The sequence below is a fragment of the Panthera pardus genome, unplaced genomic scaffold (genome assembly GCF_024362965.1).
Source record: "Panthera pardus isolate Hobbes unplaced genomic scaffold, ASM2436296v1 HiC_scaffold_16, whole genome shotgun sequence".
NCBI lineage: Eukaryota > Metazoa > Chordata > Mammalia > Carnivora > Felidae > Panthera > Panthera pardus.
The window spans coordinates 89,694,537-89,717,450 of record NW_026526721.1 but is presented as its reverse complement, the minus strand read 5'-3'; the positions used below and the strand labels follow the sequence as shown (position 1 = coordinate 89,717,450).

Below are 22,914 nucleotides of genomic sequence, written 5' to 3'. Positions count from 1 at the left end.
GTTCCCCTTCCTCATTGTAGATATATTTGAGGCAGTGTCTCATCTTCTGTCATGGACAAGAAGAAAATACTGCAGGAAAAACTGGAGCAAAGCTGAAAGAAACCTGGCTTTCTGACAAAGTGGAAAAGGGTCTCTGATGATCTAGGCCTTTCTCATAAAGACTGCAGAGAAAAGAGAGGAAAAAAGTACTTTTTTTTTTATAGTCCCCCTACTTTTGGACTTCTATTACAGTAGCTTGCTGTTACCCTAACTAAGATACATGGGAAAAACCCTTGTTTAGGCTCTGGTTTCCTCATTGACTAAGGATACTGGACTATAGTCTCTAAAATCACATCCAAATCTAATATTCTATGAGGTTGACTATTTTGTTCTGTGACAAATTGTTGTTAGGAAGCTGAAAAATAAAATCTGAAAGAGTTCCATATTAATGAAGCAATTGTTATACAAATACGGAAAGTAGTTACAAATTTTAAAGAGCCAATATAGATAAACACTGATAGGATGTTGCCAGACTCTAATCCCTTTACACTCCTTCATTGAACAGAAAAAATCCTGTAGAGATTTGACAAGAAGGCTTTAAAATATCACTGATCACTAACTTAAAGCTATAAAAAATTGAACTTGTAGTGCTATGTAGAACTGACTGGAGAGGATTACAGAAATAAGAGTGAGGACTTTATACAACAATTCAAGAACAGGAAATTCCTGGACCATTGGGACTATAAAAGTGGATCAGAAGTGACTTGACTTATGCTGATGGCCGTGACAACCCATATAGGTACTGCAATTATCACACTTACTGGTAATTATGTGACCTTGGGCAAATGACTCCACCTTTCCAAACCTCAGTTCTCTTGTTGGTAAAATGGGTGTGAAAACAGAATCCACCTCAGAGTATTGTTGTGAGAATTTTATTTACTTTCTTTTTGTTTGTTTCAATGTTTATTTATTATTGAGAGAGAGACAGAACATGAGCACGGGAGGGACAGAGAGAGAGGGAGACACTGAATCCGAAGCAGGCTCCAGGCTCTGGGCTGTCAGCACAGAGCCCAATGCGGGGCTCAAACCCACGAACCGCGAGATCATGACCTGAGCCGACGGACGCTCAACCAACTGAGCCACCCAGGCGACCCTTGTTGTGAGAATTTTAAAAAGGCAATGCAAGTAAAGTACTAAAGTGCCTGGCAGTAGTAAAAGTTTAATAAATGCTAGCTATCTTTGTTATGATAATAAATATCATTAATAGTTATAGTATAAATATTATTATATTATTATAAGTTATCAAGGATATTGTATGCTCAAACATTATAGAATGCAAACACCAAGTAAAAGAAGATGAACTATTTTCAAAGATTTGCAATTGCCTTGATGTAACAAGATTCAAATATGGAAAATTAATTCATAATTAAGTAATAGATTATATGCTACTTCATAAACATGCAGTAAATATTCAAAAAGAGAGGGCAGTGTGAAATTTTGTAGGCTTTGTGAGGAAAATAACATTGAGAGCCTGTGCTAAGGATAATGGTGGCTTGAGCTTACTATGTGTTGAATATTATTCTAAGTGATTTATGCTCTTGGTTTCTTAATCCTCACAAAAATCTTATGTGTATGTACTTTAATTATCTCTATTTTATACTAAAGGAAATTGAGGGATAGAGAGTTCAAGTAACTTGCCCAAAGTTATAAGGGGTATGTGATGAAAGCTGTACCAGAACTGGGAAACCAAAATGGCGGCCAGATCACCAAAGCAAAAGTGACACTGAGTTCTTAGAAAAGATAAACTAATGAATGAAAAGGCTATGCCATTCTAAGTTCAGAAAGAAATAAAGAAAATCAAGGAAGAAAAGTTTGGGTATTACTTATGTCTGAATCAAAGGAAACAGAACTTATAGGGGCAGTGGCTGAAATAATTTCAGTGTCCACTTATTAAATTCTGTGAATTTACATACTGCAAGATGATATTCTAATATGAGTGAATGTGATCTTTATAGAAGCCTTGATTTAATATCATAATCATTAGCCAACATTACTTATTTGTTTCTGTTAGTGTATTAATTTAAGTTTACTCCTTGGCAGACTGATATTAAGGGAAATGTAGTTATCTCAGAGTTCTGCATATGTCATTCTCCCAGAGTTTTTCTGAAAATGCCCTTCTCCTCAGAGGCTTTCTGAATGTGTAAAGAATCAGGACAGGAAACTGATAAGCAAGTTTTTTGCACTCTAATAGAAATGACATTAAAATATTTCCCTCTTTTCAGTTCATTTTCAAAGAAGCTTTTCTACATGAATAGCATGAACCAAAAAATGTAAAAATTTTATTTGAAGAAGAATTGATAAGTGCAAAAAATATTACATAAGTTTGAGGTGAAGTTTCTGGTTGTATTATTGAATCCTGGCAAAAAAAAATCACTTTACTTTTAACTCAAGTTAATTTTATAAATCAAATACACTCAAAAGAAAAGAAATAGCATCTGTGTCAGCTTTAGGCAATAGTTTTACAGCTGAATATTTAAACAGTGAGTCTTGGCATCCATAGAAGAGTTTAAATATCAACACCGTTCTTTAAAAAGCTGACCAAATGACAGGGAGCTATAGCAATCCTGATAACTTTTCGTATAAGAAATATCCTGAAAGAGGTCCGTGTCCTTTTTTGTCCTTTATATGCTATATTAATACACTGAAGTCTTTATCTTGATTAAAAACTTTCTCAAATAATGGGTCTCCTTAGTGGAAAGATGTAAATTGGTATTTGGTAACTAGATTTAAAATAGAGTCATTTTAAAAGTAATTTTGGTTATGTCAACATGATGAAGGACTTCCTTTATTTTATAAATATAAACCAGAGTACTCAATCATATTTTCAGAGTAGAACTTAGCATATATTAGCAAACCTCTGTTAAATTAAAATAACAACAAAATGTTGAAGATGTCAAAACTAACAATGCTTATATTCTTACTGGATTAGTTTTAAGAAATATCAAACTGAGACATCAACATTCATCAGTTTCTCGTAATTTAAATGAATGAAAAATCTCTAGTTCATCTTTACTCAGTATTGCATTTAAATTGTCATGTGGATTTTGTTGTGATCATTCTGTTATTGACAAATAAACCTGTGTTTTCAATGGAGATGGATTTATTCACTCAGGAATTGGTTAGGCTCTAGGCCACAGAGCTGAACAAGAAAGCAATGTTACTTCCCCAAATGAAGCTTCCAATATACCATGACAGGTTATTTTGACAACAATAATTTTGAAAATCCACAATTAAAAAGGACTGAATATGTCTTAATAGTGTATTTTGGAAGGCTGTTATAGAATTTTCTCAAGTAGCTTTCATATCTATACTTCCAAAGGTTTAATAGGAAACTGTAATTGGGACTTTTTATTTCCTTGTATTTATTTTTTTAATTTTTGGATCACAGAATTGGAGTTTTTAATCTTCTACTCTGATTTCCTTTTATGTGAAGTGCCTAAATACAAAGGTGCCTAGAGAGACAGAGTGGTTTTTTTTGTTGTTGTTTTTTGGTTTTTGGTTTTTGGGTTTTTTTTTTTTGTTTGCGGGCGGGGGGTGGGTATATTTGAGTTCTGTCCAGAATCCTTTAGACTTACTGAGATCTATGAAATGCACATATAAATCCTGAATTCTCATAACCAAGAGTAAGAACTCAAAAAAGTCTTTAGCACTTACAAAAAATGTCAATCATATGCTTTACTGCTTATAGAGATGTTTCTATTCACATTACTCCAAACAATGGAAAAATATAAATAAGCTAAAAAACTGTGAGTAAATTTCAATAATTTTAGGTTGTTTTATTCTAAACCATTTGCATCTTTCTTTAAAATGCTCTTTTAAAAAATTAAATTTAATCCAGATGTTTGGTATTTCAGAAAGAATGTCTATTTTCTCTTCCAGATTTACTGCCTAAGATTTACTTTATTCATAGAAAAAGTTGATTGATTTGTTCTCTGCTGAAAAGATGGGATGGTTGATGCCTATCAAGACACAAGATATGCAGAGGAGGTTTTAAGAGTGGGAAGGGGTAATATTTGCCTTGGGCTCCCCTTGATGACTTATAAAATTAGTGGCAAAACCTCTATACAGAATTTGTTCGACTTTCCCTGTTCCAGGCATATTCCTGTTTCACATTTTCTTGTTGCTCCATCTCTCTATGGTTCTGTCTGTTATCTATACACAGCAATCCTGAAATTTAATGACCTTTATCATTCTCCAATTAATTATGTGAGGTGAGACTTTAACTCAATTAGCATATATCATGTGGAGAGTGCTTTATGTATTTCAAACACTGCTAACACTCTCCTGTTCCAAGTTGATTCATAGCAGAGCAGTCAGCAAGTCTTAAGAACTGTTCTCCCGAGATCGATCTATCTTTTTTCTCTTTCTTTTTTTAGTCAAAAAATTATTTTATTCACTTACTCAAAACTATAAAACCATAGTATATTTACTTCTAAAGACTGCTTTCCTATAAAGATTCAGGTTTTCTTGTGTGTGTGTGTGTGTGTGTGTGTGTGTGTGTGTGTTTGGTTATTGTTTGGTCTTTCTGGATTTAGGGAATAAGATATGTAAGTTTTTGAAGAATTAATGAGCTTTTCTTCCTAACCTGATCATAATTTTTTAAATGATTTACATAACTAAATGCACTTCATATGTAGGTAAAAATATTGAACTTTAAAAATCCTCAAATATAAAATATTAGAAATCAATGGTAATCCAGTGAAGATAAAATTAAATACTCAATATATACTTAATAACATAAAAAGAGAGAGAGAAAAATCTAATTCTAGTGGCATTGCATTCTTCAGTTGTTAAATAATCATAGTATAATGACACCTCTGCCAAAAGGTTCATCACCTATGGTCACAGAAAAACTTAAATGTATTTCAGTATTAGTAATATAGGTTTTAATGAATTATAATAGTTTCAAGTTGTAGAGGATTCAAGATAAATTTTATTTCCATCTTAAAACTTAATCCCCTCCCAATTTCTTTTTTTTCCACAGAAAGCAGAAAAATAATTTATTCTAGTAGATGGCATAAACAAGAAAGTAATCCTGAAAATATACTTTGGTGTAATTCTGTTGGGACAGACATTCCCTCTGAACATGCTCTCCTACTGACTGCCCTGCTGGACTCTCCCTGTCTTGTGACAGTTTTTAAACACTTCACTGATTTCTATGTTGTGGCCAGGCAGGACCCATCTTCAAATCCATAGGTTCCAAGGAGAGAGCACTGTATTTCTCAGAAGAATAGCACCTTCTATCTCAGAAGAGTGCATAAACATCTTACACAGTCAGCAGAGTTCAGGTTAAGTAGGCACATAATTTGTTAAAATGTGGAAAAGGTGACAGGAAAAAAATGCTGCATTGTAGAATAAGTTATTCAATTGTGGTGTGAATGTTTAAGGCAGCTGATGGCCAAAATAGGCAAGTCAAAGAAGGTGGTCAGTGTTTGGAGTTGAGTCTGCATCTGGAGGAATTTTTTCGCGACCTCAGTGACTGAGCGCTGGAGAGTGGGTCTTCCTCCTCAAGGTCAATGATACTTGAGGTATCAAATGGTCTCATTTTCCCACTGCGGTCCAAAGAGAGGGTTGGGTGGGCCAGAATTGCAATCAGTCAAAAAAGATAGCAGCACACTGAACATGCCACCAGCATGGTGATGATAATTCCCTCACTGGCACCCTTAGGGATGAACCGGGGCACCAAGAAGCCGAGGAAGCCCCAGAACACATTCATCACAATGAGAGGCACCATGAGTCTGTTACATGCCACAGTTACTCCTGGAGCTACTGGCCCCTGCTCAGTAGCCTCACTTTGGTTCCACCTGGCACCAGCCCCCTACCAAATTTCTTAATTGAATAAAACTAAATGCATCACTCACTCTTGAAGGAAATTTTGAAAAGTACATATATAGAGAAGCCAAAAAAATTTTTTTAGACTTAAAATTATTATGTCTAACTTGTTTTTCTTGGTAAAGATGCTCTTCTGTACATGGATCTTAGTACGATGTGTTATATAACTCCAAGGGGTGACATTCAAATGCCATTCATACCAAGTAGCATGTGAATGGTAACCTTGTGATTGAACATCATGGAGGACTTGCTGTCTGTACCCGGACCTTGTCTGGTAATTGTGAGGTCGACAGATACAGAATCTGCTGTGTCACATAATATGACTTTAGGTATGTATTAATATGACTGCCAGAGCCAGCTACATAACTGGAAAATAAAAGTGTAGTGTTCCTTGTCCAAAACAAACAGGAAAAAAGTTTTTCCTTTCTTCCACTGTTTCTCTACTTATCTGTCACGGTATTTTGTTGTTTTTGTCTTTGTTGTTGTTTCAAATTTTCTATTTAATATTACATTCCTCCAGGTGCAGAGAAACTCGGAAGTGCAGACCCTTAAATGGACTTGGGGACTTCCCTAAAACTTACTGCACCAATTTCAATCCTCCATGTTTGTCCCAACCTTCTGCCCAGAGTGGATGCTGGCAGTGGCTGCTGGGCAAGAGCCCGAAGCAAGTGGCCAAGAACCCACCCCAGGGAGGTGCTAAGAGGTGAGAATGGACATGAGCTCCACATCCCTGGGTCATGCTCTGTTGTGTCACTGGGCTTCACATAAAATACACAAGATCAAAGATTAAATTTTTAAGAATTTTAAGACACAATCTCAGAACATTAAACCCCAAGAGGAGCATCCTTCTTCTTCTTTTTAATGTTTATTTATTTATTTTTGAGAGGGAGAGGGAGAGGCAGAAAGAGAGAGAGAGAGAGCTGGGGAGGGACAGAGAGAGAGAGAGGGAGAGAAAATCCCAAGCAGACTCTGCATTGTCAGCTTGGAGTCCCATGCAGGGCTCGATCCTATGAGCTATGAGATTGTGACCTGTACCAAAATCAAGTTCAGATGCTTAACTAACTGAGCCACCCAGGAGCCCCAGAGAAGCATCCTTCTGAGGGCAAGGTCCTGTGCTACCACACTGGTTGAGCACCCATGAAGCAGACCCTGATCACTACATAATTTATCATCCAAACCAAGACAATCTTGACAATAAAAGGGACAGAACTCCAACTTTGCTGAGACAAGAGCTGTTAACCAACTTATTTGGGACAAATTGTGGTTAATAATAACTCTACAGAAAATACAACTCAAAAATATAGCCAATGAGTGTTGGTTTAGGAATAAGGGTGGCTTAAATCCAATGATTCCATTTCTGTATTTTTCTCATCCCTCTGCTCCCCTTCATGTCCTTTCATCCTGACACAATTACAATTATGATAATTACAATAGTTCCAGTCACTCATCTGGTTAAAACAATATCCAGAAGATGAACAAAGTTCTCTACAACAAATACCATCCTAGGTATTTCCAGAAAATAAAAGGTCATTCTAGAAGCCTCAGAAAACCCTTCCTCGAGTTGCATTGACTTGAATTGAATCACATGCCTATTTCTGAACCGATTACTATCAAAAGAGACTGAATTAATTTTAAGCCTATTGGAACCACCCATGGAGATGGGAGTGGGGTCACTAATGGGGTCCCATGAAAAGTGTGAATTTCAAAGAAAATCAAGTTTTATTGAGAAAATTCCTATTAGTAATGTGTAAGCAGTGCAGATGCAGAATTGCCAACTAATAATGTTGACTGTATATATAAATAGACTTAAATGTCCTGGGTGAACAGAGCAGAATGATGAATATGAGCCCTGATCACATATGTAGTGACATGAATGGAGGCACGGGTAAGCTAGATACACACCGTTTTCAGAAAAACTTGATCTTTTTGACAAGGCTCTCAGGACCCCCTGTGATTTTTATTACTGCTAACATCTCTCATTACTGTTGAGGAAGCAAAATTATACCTTATGTTCTTGGAGGTTTTTTGTTTTTGTTTTTTATAAGCAGAGCCTGAAAATTAAATTGATATAAGACATCAACAGGAAAAAGGTATACAAATTTACTTAATGCAAGTTTTATGTGACACAAGAGCCTTCATAAGGAATGAAGACCCAAAGAAATGGTAAAACTTGCATGCTTTTATATTAGGGTGAACAGAGAGGCTATTGTGGAAAAGTAAGTAAACTATGTGGAAAAGCTAAAGGAAGATTAAAAAAAAATTATTTTAACAAAGCCTGTATAAAATTCTCTCGTTCTTGACTTCTCATCCTTGATGATAAGAATGTTACTTTTCTTCTACTATAGGGAAGACATTTTCACATGGGAATTTCATCTCCTGCTTTTAAGAAAAAAGAAGGAAGGTTAGAGTATTCTTCTTACATCTGATATTTTTCATGTGCTTTCAACTCAAAAGAGTCAAAGTACCAAAGTGGCATATTTTAGACGGATGTTTGGAACTCCTTCACTACCTACGGCACATATAAGGAGTCAGCCATAAAGAACTACTGAAAATGGTCCAAATGTGTGATGCTCAGTTAACTTGTGTTCCATCTCAAGCTCCTAGCATTTACTGAACACTGAATACATGCACATTAAATTAATTAAGGACAAAAGCATTATTAGGGCTGGAAAGTATTATTACATTTTTACAAATTTCAGGAAAACATAACAGATTCATACTTAGGTGTATCTAATAAATTGATTAAAACATATAAAGAAAAACTAATAAAAGGACAGAGAGATGTTGACAAACTTATTATAGCTATGATCAAGTCCCCAAAGTTTATCTACAGATTGAACGTACTTCAAATAAAATCCCCCAAAATATTTTGCTTTCTAAAACATGTATGGAAAAGCAAAGGGCCATGAATAGCCAAGATACACATGAATAAGGGTAAGGCCAGATGACTTCCCCACCAAATATCAACATTTACTTTCACTGGAGTAAGAAAATGATAGAAAAATTGACCAAAGTAATTTATTACACTCTTGATATTTATCAAAACTGGTTTTGAAAATTCCTGGGAATAGCATCAACCCTTTAGCTAAATGATACTGGAATAATTCATTATCCATATGGAGAAAAATAAAACTAAGTGTTTATTTTACTCCATATAAAAAATTATTCTAGATGGAATAAAGACAGCAAGACAAAACTTTGAAATTATTTACAGAAAATGAGGATATCTTTATAATTTTGGGATTGAAAAGGATTTCCTAAACAATTTACAAAGACACCTATCATTAAATTTTGACAAATTTGCATACTTAAAAATTAAGAACTTCTGTTTACTAAAAGGCACCATAAAGAAAATGGGAATATATTTTCAATAAAGAATTATTATCCAGAATGCATAAAGAACTCTTCCAAATCAACATGAAGAAGACAACCAATGGGAAAAAAGAGTTATTACACGAACACAAATTTTGCCAAAAAGAATTATAAATGGTGATTAAGCATAAAAAGGATGTTCAATCTTACCCTTCATCACAAAATGAAGATTGAAATGAGATGAGATATTATTTTTCACCCAGTAGATTGACAGATGCTTATAGTCTGGAAATACCAGAATTTGGAGAGGACATTACTGACTGAAGTGACAATTGGTTTAGCCACATGTAAGAGATATTTAATATTAATAAAATATTAACATTTCATATTATTCTGTAAATGGGACTAGGGTTAGGCAGGGCAAAGCGATGAAAAGGAAGACATATGTGAAAGCACGAAGACTGGGAGACGCTCTAGTTATTAAGTTGGGAGGTATTCAAAGAAAGAGATGTTATTATTATATATTTTAATTTTTAAGGGCTATATATTTCTTTTTTTTTAATTTTTTTTTTTAATGTTTATTTATTTTTGAGACAGAGAGAGACAGAGCATGAACAGGGGAGGGGCAGAGAGAGAGGGAGACACAGAATCCGAAACAGGCTCCAGGCTCTGAGCTGTCAGCACAGAGCCCGACGCGGGGCTCAAACTCACGGACCGTGAGATCATGACCTGAGCCGAAGTCGGCTGCTTAACCGACTGAGCCACACAGGTGCCCCAGGGCTATATATTTCTTGATATGCATTAATGATAACATTAGAATAATAAAACAAATACAATTTTACATATCAAATGAAGAAAACATATTTAAAAATATATTGATAATTCTCCACTTGGAACATTTAGACAAAACCTATAAAATGTGTTTGAAGTTGTATAGTCAATTGCAGATCTGGCACAGGGACAGAGTTTCCCACTAGCTAACCTGGTGCATTTTCAAAAAGTACATACCTTTCAGTTTGCTGGATTAATAATTAGAACTTTGTAAGATTTATTTTTTTTAAACCTAGAATTAAAATTTTTAAGTTGCGAGCCCACTAATTTGGGCTTGGCAACAATTCAAAGTGAATCAGGCTAACGTTTACCTTTGTACTATTTAAAATGAATAAGTACTTTAAACAAATTAATTGTGTTAAGATTTAAAGTTTAAAAAAAGGATTCTCTTTTTAATTGTTTAAACTTTTCATGGATGCAAAAAATACTGACTGAACTCTAAATAATCACTCTTCTAATGACACATGAGGCTTATCTATTCATTTGAGTAGGATCTGAGAACTTTGTTTTGCAAGAGATGATTTTTCTTCAATGTATGAAACCGTAACTGTTTATAAAATATTCATAAGCTTAATTTTCCAATAATTCTAGTCACCTTTCTTTGTGGTTGAAAAATGGGTTCTTTTAATGCACAAGTCCCCTTTTAAATGATTATGAGTTATAACAAAACAAAACAAAAATGCTTGGTTACTCAGAAGACAAACACAAAACATTTCCTTATCCTAAATTTGACAGCATAGCCTGGATTAGGATTAATATGGTTTGTACTGATCTAATCAAAAACAACCATAGAAAGGACAATTGGAAAGGTTCCAGAAGAAGAATGGTAAAAAAAGGAGAGTAATTAGGTTAATATGTTTAATGTTCTGAGAAGAAAACACATGGAGAAAGATTTCTCCTATTCCCTGGAATATAAGTATTCTCAATGTTAAAAAGTGACTGAAAGAAATGTTGGATAATGTAACTCCGTGAAGAAAATATCATTTAAATATAATGTGGGAAGGCACTTAAAGGACAGAGCACTTAACGAAGTGTATTTAGAGTATATTGATTACAGCCATAAATTTATATACTTCTTGTGTAGATAAATTCGTTACCGTGATCCATTCAAAATTACCATTTTAGATGGTATTACTCTATACAGAATGCTGGCAACCTCGAGTGAAGCTGATTTATTCAAGAGAATTATTCATTTAATTTCCACCATTTAGTATTTATGTTCCCTTTCCATTCATTTATTCATTTCATCTTTATTCATTTATGCATTTATCAAATATTCATTTAAATGAGTTTCATTATAACTACAGAAAGTATAGAGCGAGATTTGCAGTAAATTTATTCTTTTAATAGGTTTATTCTTGCAAAATCCTCTGAGCAGATAAAGTCTACTTGACCCATTATGTTCACATCTCTTTACATTTTTTACAACTTTCCCCTATCCATTTCGTTTCTTAATTTGGATGCTTTCCTTGAATTTTATTAAATTGCTTAGAATCAACCTTGGTAATCTATTTAATGTTTGACATACTAAATATTTATTTATGCAATGAATATATCATATGTTATGTTGTAGATTTTATAGTGCAGTCATTGAGGAGACTTTACCATTCATCAGTCAAGCAAACTTATTTCACACTAGATAATATTGTAGCTTGTTGAGAGCTTTCCCTTTAAAACTATTCATATGTCACTAACATTGCCCATGGTCATTTGAGATTTTTCTGCTTCAATATGTTTTTGGTTGTTGTTTCACTAAAATTAACTTGTTAGTTACAAAAATGTGAACTAATTACATTTCACATTGCTAGTAGAACTGTTATTATTATTATTTGTTTGTTTAATGATGATTGTGCATCTAGTTTTGCTAGTCCAATGGAGCCTGAAATCCTGCTTCCCTCTGAGCTTTGGCTGGCCCATATGCGTTCTTTTTTCTGCAAATGAACATTTTCCCACATATGCCAGCATGAGACAGAGACGGAGACAGAGACAGAGACAGAGACACAGAGAAAATGGAGTGTTTTGTTTGTTTTGTTTTGTTTTATTAGCTTTCCACATTTTTAATTTGGTGCTAAGTGTTTTAAAGGTAGTTACTTAAGGAGCACCTGGGTGGCTCAGTCAGTTAAGCATCCAACTTCATCTCAGGTCATGATCTTACAGTTCATGAGTTTGAGCCCCATGTCTGGCTCTGTGCTGACAGCTCAGAGCCTAGAGCTTGCTTCATATTCTGTGTCTCCCTCTCTCTCTTCTCCTCCCCAATTCACGCTCTGTCTCTCAGAAATAAGTAAATGTAGAAAAAAAAATTTTAAATAAAAAAATAATAAATACAGGTAGTTAGTTACTAAGTAACTTTTTTCTTTTTATACCCAGCCTTGGCATTCCTGTGCTCCTGTTTTTACATCTATTTCTTCCTACCCCCTTTACCTTATTTTGGTTTGGTTATTCATTTTGGCTCCCTTTTGTGGGTTACTGATTTTGGCTTCTTACCTAGCTGTGTTTTTTCACCCTTCCTTAGTTTCATCGTGTCCAAAAAGTGGGGGTCAGAGTCCCTTACTCAGGCAGTGCTATAGAAAAATAAACAAACAGTATACTTCCAGGCCGAGAGAGTTCTTTCTTCCCACTCCTCCTATTATATTTTTTAAAAATCATGCAATGGAATATGCTTGAAATTACTGTATGGAATTGCTTCTCTTACAAATTGATAACTACCAAAAGTAAATGAGTTAGTATCTTTTATACTAGCTTATGTTTTGACCACTAATAGTTCCTTTTTAATTATTTAGGCATTAGGCTTTCGTTTAATATTTTTAAGTATTAAGCTTCTTGTTAAAGGGTGGGAGGAAAAAGATGCAAAGGTGGCAAACAATTATCGTTGTCTTTCCTTGGAGGTTCAATTTTTATTTGACGTCAGCATGGATATACAGATAAACTCTATAATGCTAATAGCAATAACAGTATGAAAAGCATGGAGACGAATGAGTGTCAATATTGTAGCTGGCCAAAGAACTGAATGCAAAATTCCATTCACCATAAATTCTACAGAAATGTGATCTGGAAGATCATTGCTGAGGGGGGCACAAACAGTGTTGAAACTTACAGAATTTACAGAAAAGGTGAAAATAGATTCCATTTTATATATATATCATGATGGTAAGTCATATTCAAAACAAGTGTGCTTAGGTGAAAGAAAGTGTGTTTTAAGTGCATTGTCTATTGTTTGTTTAAATTGCTTTTCCCCACTGTGTTCAAGCATTTACTATAGGAATATTTTGAGATTATGGTACTTGTTATTTTTTAACTACAAGTGTAGTTTTAATAACAGGACATGATTTTTATATAAGTGATCATAACAATGTTTAGGGAAGTAGTAAATAGTAGCTTTATTATGAATTTAAATCTCTGTGATGTCAGTAGTTGAGCCATAAAGAAAACTTCTCCTGAAGGTCTTCTACCCAAGGTGTTCTGTACTGATGAGAATCTTAAGCAGCAACAGAGACAGCTGAGTAATATTTGCATCAGTTTCTTGAGACTGTGTTTTGCTACTTTTGTTTTGGGAATTAAATATTACATATAACTGTCAGGTACATAAATACATATCCCTCAATTTTTATTGTTGCCACAGTTAAAATCTCACAAATAAGTTCCCTGCCACCCATCTCCCACCTATAATGGGCTATCTTCTAGGCATCTTTTTTTTTTTTTTTTTTTTTTTAATTTTAAAAGGCTCTACTCATTCTCTGTCAATTATAAATTCCACGCACAGTCCTTAGGATAGTCCTTCACAAGGCAGAGGGCCTGTCTCCAGATTTATCAATATCCTGAATGTACATCTTCAACTTCAACAACTGAATTAGAGCAGATGACATTCTTTTTAATGTCTCTATGCCTTTATACCTGGTGTTCCTTTGCCTAGAAGCCCCTACCCTCCTTTGCCCTGTAAATTCCTCATTCTCTGCATCAGCTCACTAGTCTCCTCTTTCCTGAGGCTTTCCATTAGAGTGTTAATTCCTAAAATCCCTCCCTTTTGTTGCTCCAACACAATTTTATTCACATCTTTAATAGTGTTATGTTATATGATATGGAAGGAGTACCATATAGTGGTTAAGATCACGACCACAAGCATCAGACTGAGTTCAACCCATGACACAGCAATTCCTAGAGCATAACCTTGGGTGAGTTATGTGAGCTCTCTGGACTTCAATCTCCCCATCTGTTAAAAAAAGGTGGGTAATAGGGGTGCCTGGGTGGCTCGGTTAGTCCACCGACTTCAGCTCAGGTCATGATCTCTTAGTTTGTGAGTTTGAGCCCCACGTCGAACTCTGTGCTGACAGATGGGAGCCTGGATCCTGCTTTGAATATCTCCCTCTCTGTCTTCCCCTCCCCTGCTCACGTTCTGTGGCTCTCTGTCTCTCAATAATAAATAAACGTTTAAAAAAAGGGGGGAGGTAGTAATGGTAGGTCAAAAATAGTTGAATATTTCCTGCTTCAGCTTTGATATGTAAAGAGCTCAGAGGCCACACTTCTGTGCTCACATGAAAAAGTGAAACAAACTGAAAACCAATTACTTTTCTTGAACCTATCAGAGAACTGAAGTTGCGGGGCAAACCGCCATCTTGAAATCTGGAGAGACAGTCTCAGCCAGAGAGTCAGAGACCAGATCTGCTTACCTGCAGCAGAAATTGCTGAAGGAATAAACTTGAGGAACACTTAAATGGCACTTTGGATGAATTATGAGACCTGAGTGTGGACTAGTGAGAGCATGAGAAACTCCCAGGGTCAGCAGTCATCGGAGGACCCACATTTTTTAATAGGCTTTACATCCAGGTAAAGAAAAAGGGAGGCAATGTAAAAAGCTCCAGATCCCCAGAGCTGAAATAATTTGGGCAACAAGATAAAGTAGCATTGGATTACAACACAGAGTATAAAATATGTACCCTGAGTCCATCCATGACATAAATAAATGACTGAATAACAATAAATGGTGAAAAATTGACAAATCTTTCATGCAGAGGAATTCCAAATTACTTAAGTAGCCACTCTGACATTGAGGAGTTAAAACATAACTCCCCACTAATTAAGTGTTGGCTGTGCATAGAGCATTTCTTTGAAAAGAAACCTGAAAACAAAAACAAAAACTATCTTAAACAAGTCATCAACTTTAATAACAACAGTGGTAAATCATTTTGATATTATGCACCTTTAATATGATGCAGTGAAAATGGTAGCTAACCTCTGTGTTCTTCCACTTAACAACCCATAATCCCAGTCTAATCATGAGAAAAAACATCAGACAAATTCCAATAGTAAGTCACAAAACAAAATACCTGACTGGCACTCCTCAAAATTAAGTTCATCAAAAACAAGATAAATCAAAGAAATTGTTAAAGTCAAGAGGAACTGAAGAAGATATGATAACCAAGTGTCATGCGGTATCGTGGATAGGATTTTGGAATTGAAAAAGAATATTAGGTTAAAAATGAAGGAAATCTGAGTAAAGCATGGAGTTTAGAATTAGTAAGAATCAGTATTGGTTCATTAAATGATGGTTAATTTAATATGTCAACTTGACTGGGACACAGGGTACTCAGATATGTGGATAAACATTGTCCATAAGGGTGTTTCTGGATAAGATTAACATACTAATCAGTAGACTGAGTAAAGTGGATGGCCCTGCCCAATCCCAGTTGGTCCCAACCAATCCATTGGCGGCCTGAATAGAACAAAAGACAGGATGAGGGAGAAATTGCTCTTTCTGACTGTTTTTGAAATGAGACCTGGTTCTCCTCCTATACTTGGGCTGGAATTTACACTGTCAGCTCTCCTGGGTCTCCAGGTTGTAGATGGCAGATCATGGTACTTTATAGCCTTCATAATCACATGAATCTGTTCTTTATAATAAATCTATGTATCATCTAGCTATGTTTGTATGTATATATGTGTGTATGTATGTATGCATCCATCTATCATCGATCATCTATCTATCTATCTATCTATCTATCTATCTATCTCCTATTGTCTGTTCCTCTGGAGAATGCTGACTACTACCCATACTAATATAAGATGTTAATAAGAAGAACTTGGTGTGGAATATATGAGAACTCTGTCCTATCTTTGCCATTTTTCTGTAAATCTAAGCCTATTCTAAGGTGAAAAGTTTACTTAAAATAAAGTTTGAATATTGGTAATTTAATAATGGTTGGCCTAGCTCTTCACAGAAGTATAATGCACACTAAGAGGTTAATCCATGTATAGTTCTTAGAACAATGACTGGTGCAAAGTAAATGTCAATAAATACTACCTATTATTATTAAAGTACCATGCATGTTTATCGGTTTTTCATTGTTTTCCATTCTTCTGTCTCTTGTTGAGTCTTAGTATTTATTTTTGTAATCTCTAGAGATCAATTTTATTAGTTCTGCATGTGTCAGGCTTTGGAAATTTCATAGGAATGACCAGAATGTCTTAATGAGTATTTACAGAGGATATCTTCTGCATTTTATACTAGTCGATCTATTATAGAAGTAGACAAAGGAATAGAAAATGTTTTTTAAGAAAACTACAGCTTATCTGGAGAGATTTCTAAAAATGCTTTTATCATTTATCTTGCTATTATTAATTTGAACTTTTATTTACTCTGTCTTCCTCCAAAATGGAGCTAAGGTAATAACCATGTGAGTTAACTAGGCAATAAATGGAAAGATATGGAAGTAATAATGTGGTGTCTATCGTGTAAATAAGTCTCTCAATGAAACATACATAATCCCTTCTGCCAGACATGTTTAAGAATTAAGTGATCTAAGTCACACAGATATGGATTTAATTTCTAGCCCTTGCAAGCTGTGTTCTTTTAGCAAGTTTATTGACCTCTGTTTCAGTCAGCTTTATTTATATATAGAGAAAAATGTGTGGTTGTTCTAAGGAATAGACAAAATAGGTGAAAGAGCTAAATAAAGTAATTAATGTGTGCTCAATAAACAACCACCGATACTTACACAGTATTGTCAGCAAGGAACATGTTATCTTGTTCAGTGAGGAAAATATTTGTTCATTTTGAACACTGGGTGTTGAAGAAAATATATCATGGGGCAGGTAGAATGTTACTGAGCACCTTCTATAATATCTGATTGTGATATTATATCCAATAAGTAAAAGCAAACTGTTTTCTCAGGACTGGATTTTCAGTGGTCTTTTCCCTCCATCTCCCTTTTTCAAATAGAACTGGAGTTGTACCTAAAGCAATTCTTAAGCCCCTAATACTATTCTATCTTAACCGTATTGATGCCTGAGATTAAAAATGAAAATAATACCAGTTCATTTATTTTTGGACTTTTTTTCATCTTTAATTGTAATTTCATTTCTCAAATGATACATTATTTCTTTGTCATTAACTCTCTTCATCCCATCTGGAATGTCTCTTTTTCATTGTCCTTCGTATTTCTTTTTTATTTATCTATGATAATGTGCCTGCTAGACTGTCATCTTTCTTTGCCAATTTTAGTTATGAAGTATATCTTCTATCTATTCTGATTTTCTCCCACAAATTGTGTCTTTTTTTATCTTTGTTTTCATAAATTGTATATTCTTTTCCCCTGCAGGTTTAATGACGCTCTTAGGAGTACAGATAATTTCCTGTCTCTGTTGGCTCCATTCTGGAAAGCATACAACTTTGAGATTAACCTAGTTTTACTGAACCTCTTGCTCATCATTTTCTTTCTCTGTTATAACAACATTGATGATTTTTAAAAGTGCCCCTTAAACTCTTAGTTACCACTGAACTTGTACTTTCTTTGCTTCTTACCTATCGAATAGTTAGAGATATCATCAAAAAAACATGCTCAACAACAGTATAGGGTCATTTAAAGAAAAGAGCAAAAAATACTTTGGAGTTTTATTTATGGAAGGGTTCTGATCTTAAACTAGAAGTATTGATGGCAAGTTTTGATGCTCTTCAAAGAAGCAACTCTATTTTATTGCGTGAATCAGTGTCAAGAAATTTCCTATCCCCAATAGCCCCATTTCCCAGTTTGAAGATGATCATCCATCAAATGCAATATGTATAATAAATTGAAGTCTGCCAAGAATTTACGTTCTCTGGATGAAGTTGAACTATGAGTTGAAACAAGTGTTATTTACCTTAGTACAGGGGATGAATATGAAAGAGTTAAGACTTAGTTTCATCATACACCACTAAGCAGCAGCTATCAGGAATCTTTGCTGGAGATTCTCCAGTAGATCAGGTAAAACAGTAAAGCTCAACAACAAAAAAATTCCTCCAGCTCACTTGTAAGTATAAGGGAAAGTGGATGCTCTTTCACAGGGTGGAAAGGCACTTATCATGTTGAAAGTACCAATTTAGCACTGAAGATTGCTAATGGTTGCTGCAAGATGAGTCACAATTTATAAGCATTCCTGGCAGAGTGCTGAAGGGTTTATAGCTTAGAGAACTGGGGGCTGTGGGGGCTGTGTCTTAATTTCAGTGGAACTAGCAAAGATTTAACATCGTTCCTCTTTTCTTGTCAAAAGAAAAGTTTTACTTTTTTCCCCCGTAGAGCCTTGCATGTATATCTAGTTCAGCTTAGTGACATCAAAAATTCCACAGGCCTCATGAATCTCCCCGAGGTGGGTGCTTGCCCTGAGGGAGCTGGCCCCGATCTGATATTTGTCATGGACTTGAACCCCTCCTGACATGGTGTTTCTGAGGTCTGTTCCACTGCTGGTCTCACATGGCTACCCAGACTCCAGGGAGAGTAAACCCAGTCTTCAGTGAAAAAGTTCTGAGAAGCTTTGGAATTCTAAATTGAAGTTTTCTGTCCTCTATCTTTTATTTAGAACTTAAAAAAAAAAAAAAAAGATTACATTAGCATCTCTTATTATGGCATAAAATAAACAAAAAGAACTAGTATTGACTGTCAGTCGAGTTAGGTACTCTTTTTGATGTTTTACATACATTATTATTATTCCATTTATCCTAGGAGGAGATATTGTTACATTCATTTATGAATGGTACAGGGTGAAGCTGGACTTTAGAAGTCAAACAATGCACTTGAGATCACTCAGCCAGTAAGCAATGGAGACTGGATTTGAATCCGGGTTTCTGACTGAAAAGTTTGTATCCTTACTGAGTTTTTTTGCCATATTATTAAAATCTAAATTCAGAATGCCTAGATCTGCTCAAGAAGTGCATGGCTCTTAAACTCTAGTCCTTATGGCATACTGTTTTGTTATTCTCTTTGCATGTCAATATATGCTCTACTAAGATATAAATGGAAAACTCTTTCTTCTGATTCTCTTTGCCTGGCAGAAACATCTGTACAATCTAAGCTTATCAGCATATTCACTGCCACACACAGAGTTGCTCAGAGAAGAATGAAGATCATCAGGCACGTGCATTTCATTGCTGCTTTCAGAGATTGCGTCTGTGTCCCATCAAATATACTGCTTTAGGGATACTGGCTTGACATAAGCAATACCTGAAATGGATAATTTCATGTTTCATTCCTTTCTTGGAAATGGTAATATTCTGTGTCCACACTGAGATCAACTCTGAAGACTCTAGTACAAACATAATATAGTAATTGTTTTAAAGACACCAACGTCCACTTCATCTCTTTCACTTTTATAAGTGAGATCTGATTTAGACCAAGTGGATTACCCAAAAATTGTCACTAAAAATAAGATCTCACACCACTTACCTTTTTAGATCCTGCCCAACCTTTGAATGATATTTCTTGTCCCTACTTTCACCAGCTCAGCTCCCTTCTGATTGAAATACCATTCTTCCATCTTTCCTCTTCCTGCCTCTCTGAGGAAATCCTAACCTTTTTTGCCTTGTTAGGATCACTATATTCACTAACAGAGAGTGGAAATTTTCTAGAGTAGTAAAAAGAGAACCAAATAGTTGAAACAAGTAGAAAATATTGTAGAGAGAAGGCAAGCTTATTGTTGGATGATCACCAGCAGTTTGCCATCAAGAATAAAACAGGTAAATTTTGTGGAGCAAGTTGACATCAGGGTAGATATGAAGGTGGGGAAGTATAGTAGAGCCAGTGTGAGCAACATGCTGAAAGAATGTTACCACACCGTCAGTGAGAACCTTGCCTTCGGAGCCAGGTAGTTTGGCTCAAAGCCAGCTTTGCACTTTCTGAATTCATGAATTTGCATATGTTATTCAATTTCCCCAAGCCATGATTTTCTCACGTATATAATTGGGATGGTACTAATGCCCCCTAACCCATAGGTTGTTGTAAGCATTAAGCCAGTTAATCATCATGAAACAATGGACACCGTGTAAAGTGCTCAATAAGCAAAAGCAGTATGGATTTAATAATGAATACCTGTGAAATCAGATGCTTTGTAATTTACTTACCTAGTGCCTGGCACATAGTAGACATTCATTAAATGTTGGTTTAATAAAGAAACCATATATTTGGAAGAATGGATTGGAGAGCAGAAACAAAAGAGAAGAAACCACAAATCGCCTGGGTTTGAGGAACAAGTTAAAAGCAAAATCTGTTTCTTTGGTATTAAATAAGAAAATGAGATAGTCTCTGTTAATTCCTAGTGGTGGATTTTGCTGCCCCAAGCAACCTGCATGTTCTCTGGCATCCGTCTCTGAGTTGCTATGGACGGTTTGGTGTCAGAGTGTGTGCTTCATGTTAAGCTTAAGGGATTTCAGCGGGAATAATCAGGATTTCTCGAAATCATGATGCTATGTATGATATCTGCTAAATGAGTTTGCCCAATGAAAATGGATATTTTTAAACTGTGGCTAACTTTAAAGCTGTAGCATTGGGTATCTGAGATACTCTTCAGAAGTACTGTATTTATAGGTTATAAGGAGCAGCCAACTTCCACTGTGAGCTCAGGTGCTGATCCCTGAGAGCTAACATTCTTTTTTTAAAAAACTTGCTTCTACACAGGGCATTGCTCACAGTGCTGCCTTTGAGGGAAGATAAGGTGTTTTAGTCTTGTCTCGCTCACAAAAAACAGTGAACATTAGATTACATTTAAAGTATTGCATCGATTCCACCAATAACTCTAGCATTTTACTGTAAGGTATTCACATATAATTTCAGTATGAATTACTGTTCTCTAATTATGACTCTAATTATCTTTTTATACGCTGGGTCAGTTCATTAAAACTGTGCTACTCAGTGACTACTCTTTCATCTTCTTCAGTACAGCCATTGTCACAACCTTTTTTTTTGCCAAATGCTCATCTTCACGTACTAAATCGAGGTTTGCCGGCAGCCTTCAACTGGCTATTTTATACATTTGGACATGTCTTTAGCCTAAGTGCGTTTACTGTACTTTGAGAAATCCTTAAAGACTTTAAGAAAATAATTGAAGCTATTACTAGCAATACTAAAGTGCATTTCAACAGTATCGAAAAATGTAAATCTTTACATCAAGGCTTAAAAGCTTTCTCCTTTTACTTAACAGGAAAACTACATGGTTTAGGATATTCATCTGTCCAAAAGTAATTTTGAAGGTAAGAAATATCATAGTGAGTAAATTTGTTTGGTTTTGACATATACATTTAAAAAAGGAGCAAAGAGAGAGAAAAGGTGTAGAACAATAAAATAATTTTGAACAAGGAATGTCTAATTTTATTATTACTGGTTGGGTTCAATTGTGGCTCCAAAAAAGATATGTCTACATCCTAACACCTGGAACCTGTGAATATGACCTTGTTTGGAATGTAATTCTTACTGGCCATATTTCTTTCTTGGGAGACAACCATTATATCCCATGTAGGCTTATTAAAAATATGATTTTCAATATTTGAATGTACACAGTATTTGAAAAAGTCTGAAGAATAAGTTATTAATTTTAGTTGTTTGTGTTTTATCATCCACATCCATAGTATATCTTGACTCTAATGAAAAAATCATCAATAAGTCACTTCAGAGGATTACATTAATAGTTACTGAGAAATATATTACTATCACTCATTTGCACAACACTTTGTACCTGCAAAAGAGCATTTGTTTTATCTGGAAAGAAGGCTGAAGCATAAATTGTCTCAATGTGACTGATGCTGCTGCTGAGGCTATTCATTCATTCATTGATTAAATAAATATTTTTTTGAGCACCTACTATGTACCATTCTATGTGGTAGAGATACAAGGAATACATAAACATCTTTATGGATCTTATAATTTGTAGTGGGTAGAAGAAGGACTTTCAAAAAACATGAAAATAATAAACTGTATGTTATGTTAAAACATATATATCAGGTTAAACAGCAAAAAGTGCTGTGTTAGAAGGGTTTCAAATAGAAATGGTCATATGTTTGATAAGTACTTGAGGGAAGTAAGGATATGAGTCATAAGGATACATGGGAAATGTTTTTCTAACACAATGTATAGTTGGTGCTAACATCTGTGCCTGAAACAGTAAGAAAGTCGGTGAGACCAAAGAGGAGGCGAATAGTAGATGAAGTCAAAGAGGTAACAAGGTCAAAATATAAAGGGTTTTTATGGCATTTGAGGATTTTGGCTTTTTTTCTGAATTCATTGCAAAAATTTTGGAAGGTTCAAATTAAAGTGATACGATCTAACTTATGATTTAAAGAAAACATTCCCTGTGCTGTGTAGAAATAGACAGTAGGTGTGAAAAGATATGGTCAGGAGATTCAGGTGGCTCTTGGCATAATGTAGGTCCAGGTTATTTGTACCAGGATTGAGCAGTATAGGTGATGAGAAGTGGTAAAACCAAACATGTTTTAATGCTGGATTGGATTTGGGGTATGAGAAAAAGAGAGAATTTAAAGATGATTTCAAGTCTTCTACTTGTCTAACTAGAAAGATTAAGTTGCCATTAAGTGGAATAGATAACGTGGATTTGGAGAGATAAGTTAACAAACATGCTAGCTTCCAGATATCTGAGATCCAAAATGCT

General features: G+C 35.0%; 1 pseudogene; it reads right to left on the bottom strand.

Moving 5' to 3' along the window:
* Window positions 1–5,552: 5,552 nt before the first annotated feature.
* The window catches only part of LOC109275110 (V-type proton ATPase subunit e 1-like), a 57,351-nt pseudogene continuing 39,989 nt past the window's right edge, over window positions 5,553–22,914 (bottom strand).